Raw genomic sequence first — 4,110 nt, 5'->3', positions numbered from 1 at the left:
AGCACCCATGATTAAATCCTGGTGGCTTTACCAAAAAATAGAACCCTCGCCAGATACATGTACATACCTGTGCTCCCTGTTTCTTGACTTGCAATGTTCTGTGCCACATAAGGACTCTACCAGCAAGAATACCATCAACAAATGAGGCCCCAGAACTTGCACTTCCAGAATTTTAAATTTAATAAACCTCTTTTCTTTATAAAGTAGGCTGCTCCAGTATTTGCTACAGTAATAATAAATGAACTAATGCATACTCATAAACATGATTGATTTCTACTATTCTGTTTCCCATCCTCTATATAATTTCCTAACTTCAAACAAAATTGTGACCAATTATGGCTTGACAGTGATTACGGAAGAAATCAAAGGCTTTATCTTTTACTCTGCTGTGGGAAGATATAACAGAATATTCACGTTCTTAGGGATACCATCACGAAGTACCAGGGCATGGATATGTTAAACAACAGGAATCTATTCTCATAGTTTTGGAAGTTAGAAGTCCCAGGTCGGGGTATCTGCAGCATCGTTTCTTCTGAAACCTCTCCTTGCCCTTTAGATTGGCTGAGTTCTCCTTGTCACCACAGGGTCCGCCCTGTATATGTCTGTGACAAATTTCGTCTTTTTATAAAGATACCTGTAATAGGATAAGGACTCTATTGAACTCATTTTTAACTTAGTTACTTCTTTAAAGACCCTATCTCCAGACACAGTCACATTCTGAGGTGCTGGAGGTTAAGGCTCTAACATATGAATTTGCCATGTGGGTGGGGGAAGCAACTCATCCCACAGCAAATGGTGTCCAGTTAACTCCACACTCAGAGGAGGGACAATATACATCTCCTAATAGCTCCATGATTATCCAAAAAGAGCACAGATGAGACACATTTCCCAGATAGTAGAGGGGTCAGTTGAGTGTCCTGTGTCTTTAGCAGTGTGGCGGGGAATATTGGTGGTTGATGATGATGGCGATGACGACGATAACGACAATGATGATTGAAAGCAGCACAGCTCTTCCTCAGAGTGACAGTCTTTGTATATGTAGACCTTAGTTTTTGAGCCAGAGTCAAAAAATGTTTGCTCTATGTTGAAGCTGTCATAATTTACCATGAATTGGAATATAAATCTTGCCTACTTTGAAAGTATTTGAGGGAGTGTAAAACTTCAAACACAATTAAAATTAAAAAAAAAAAACCAACTAGCAATTCTGTGAAATTCTTCAGAAGGAATAGATGTTACCTGGAAAAGACTAAAGATGATAGTTCAGCCCTTAATTACTATAAGGATTTCCTGAAGACAGAGGAAGACAGAGAAATACTCAGAGATATGCCACCTTCATGTGTCGTGAAAAGAAAGCAGGAAAACTTGTCTTAATCTTTTTCTTGGAACTAAACCCAAAGAGAAATTTATTATGTGAGTCATTTTGCAGAGGCCTAAGTGAATTAAGGGTGTCAGATGTTGAAGAAGAGATGGAGGATCATAAAATATAGAATGTCTTCAAACAGTTTTAATGAGAATAATTATTTATAATGAAAACTGCCTTATAGCTAACCATAGTCATATAAAGGGAACACTTGGTGTAATTTATATCTTTGGGGAAATAAAATCCTTACAGAACTCCTTCCTTGTGATTATTACAATGACTGTTAGTGGGAGAAAGAAACTGTCAGGTATTGAGTAAGCCGCCATATTGCAAAAAAGCCCATTGATGAATCTTCGTGCAGGCAATGCCATGTCTACAGATGATCAGGGCTTGGGAGCAGGCAAAGTTGAATGGCTTTTCAAAAGAAAGTGCCAAAGTTTCTCTCTTTTTATATGTCTTCAATTTATTTGTTTTCTCCTGCCCTAATCCTTGTTCCCCCAGCCCTCCCTTGTCTTCCTCTTCTCCTGGTGTCTGAGAAAGAGGGGCCAGAGGGTCCATCAGCAACATGACCGAATAACAAGAGTTGAATAGCTCTCAAGAATGGGAGGCCAGGTATTGGACACAGCCAGTCTGGGATAGACCCCAGTGGCCGGCCTCACCTCTTGCTATTTAAGGCATTCATAAGTTCCCTCCCACATTGTGTCAGGGTCAGTCTGTGTAACCAATATCAGCAGAAAGGATGGAATCTCATTCCTAGATGAAGTCATTAAAAACACATCTCTTCCTGCTTGCTGTCCCTTGCCCTCCCCCTTGAATCACTCCCTCTGTGGGGAACCATAGTGGCTGTGTCCTCCATGGCCTGTCCCCATGGAGAGCCCCATCCTGGGAGGAATTGAGGTCTCTAACAGCAGCCACTCAGTGAGGTCGGAAGTGAATCCTCCAGCTCATCCAGGCTTCAGATGGTGACAGCCAGGGCAAGATCTCCCTGGAGAGACCTTGAGCCAGAACCACCCAGCTAAACTGGCCTCGATTTCCTGATCCATAGAAACTGGAAGCTAATAAGTGCTTTTTGTGTTAAGTGGCCAAATTTGGGAGTCATTATTAATCTGTAATAATAAAAAAAAAAAACTAATAGCAGCATTTAATTGCTGATTGTTTGAGTTGCCACAAAGCAGATACACCCTCTCTCCTGCTGCAATGTATCTTCTCAGAGAAGCTTTTTCTGATCCTTCACCCCAAAGAGCACCCTACTTCCTCAGGCACGTGCACTCACCCCGATCTATTTAGTCTTTCTTTGTATTTTTTATTTTATCACTGTCCTATTTCATTGGGGTTTATTAGTTTGTTGTTTGTCTCTCACAAGAGTGGGGAATTGTCCTGTTCAGAATTTCAGAAACTAAGAAAGTACTGGGCATATAATTGGTGCTCAGTAAATATTGGTTGAATAAATAAATTAAATGATTAATCAAATCTTTGGTAACTGCTGGCTTACAATAACTCATCCCAGGAGAGATGACTGGAGGGGTTTGATGAGTACAGAATCAGCCAGAATCTGGGCAAATAGGGAAGGGAAGTGTCAAACTGTTTCTGAGTTGCTTTCTAGAAACTTCCTAAGTGAGAGCACTGATACAAAATGGTGACTATATAATTTCCGTAAGGAGGTGTAGTTGGAGGCAATCTGGCTGAAGATGAAATTCCACTGACTCTTAGGAAAGATGGAGAAAAGCTCAAGTGTCCATAAGGCTTGAGAAGGCGATTTCCAAATAAGAAAGTGATATGACGGAGGGTCGGCCGTGAGCCTTCTGTATATCACCAACTCAAATTGCCAGCGTGGACAGATGAGTGGACTTCCCCTCAGGAACAGGATGGAGCCTGGAAGCTTTTGTCATGTAGACAGTACTCACATGGCTTTGTTTTGTGGCCCCTGCTGACAAGTCCAGAGCGTGCATCAGCTAGGTTGGAACTGCGTTCGACTGTCCTCTTTGTCTCTCAGTCTGCATCCGATCCATAGTGAATTCTTTTAGTGTTACCTTGGAAACACACCCAGGCTCTGACCACTTCTCGCTGCTCCCATCTCTACCACCAACTATTCTAATGTCTCACTTAGATGTTGCAAAAGCTTTCTAGTGTCCTTGCTTTTACCTTTGTTCACTTAAGTTTGCTTCAATGCAAAACCAGAGATGCCTTTAAAATATAAGTCCAATTTTATCACTCCTCTTGTTGAAAATCCTCCACTCTCACTGGGAGGAAAATCCAAATTCCTTACAATGGCACTAGCCTCTCACGAGCTCTGCTGTGAAGGAGGACACCTCCAGCTCCCTGCACACTGCCTCACATGCTTTCTGTCTTGGCCAGGCTCATCTCCTTTCTGTCTCTGCCATACTCCAGGAGATCCTTTTTTACTACCTCAGGGCCTTTGCATTTGCTCTTCTGGCTGCATGGAATACTCTTCCTGGAGATGTCCCCCTGTTCCTTTTCCTCCTTCAAGCTTTCTCCATCACAAGTATTCAGTGAAGACTTTCTGACCGTCTTTTAAGAATTGAGTCCTCTCCAAATTGTACTTCTTATCTTCCTTGTCTGTGTTATTTTGCACCATACAACATTCCCCTCCATTCATATTCATTTCATGCATATTCTCATTCATGTACACACAGGCACACACACATATAATTCACTTGTTTTACTTTGTTTTATTCCCTGTCTGTCCCTAATTTAAGAAGTGTTTTTTTTTTTTTTTTTTTTTTTTTTTT

Source organism: Marmota marmota, unplaced genomic scaffold, assembly GCF_001458135.2.
Source record: "Marmota marmota marmota unplaced genomic scaffold, marMar, whole genome shotgun sequence".
NCBI lineage: Eukaryota > Metazoa > Chordata > Mammalia > Rodentia > Sciuridae > Marmota > Marmota marmota.
The sequence above is the reverse complement of the archived record's forward strand: the minus strand, read 5'-3'. Positions refer to the sequence as shown.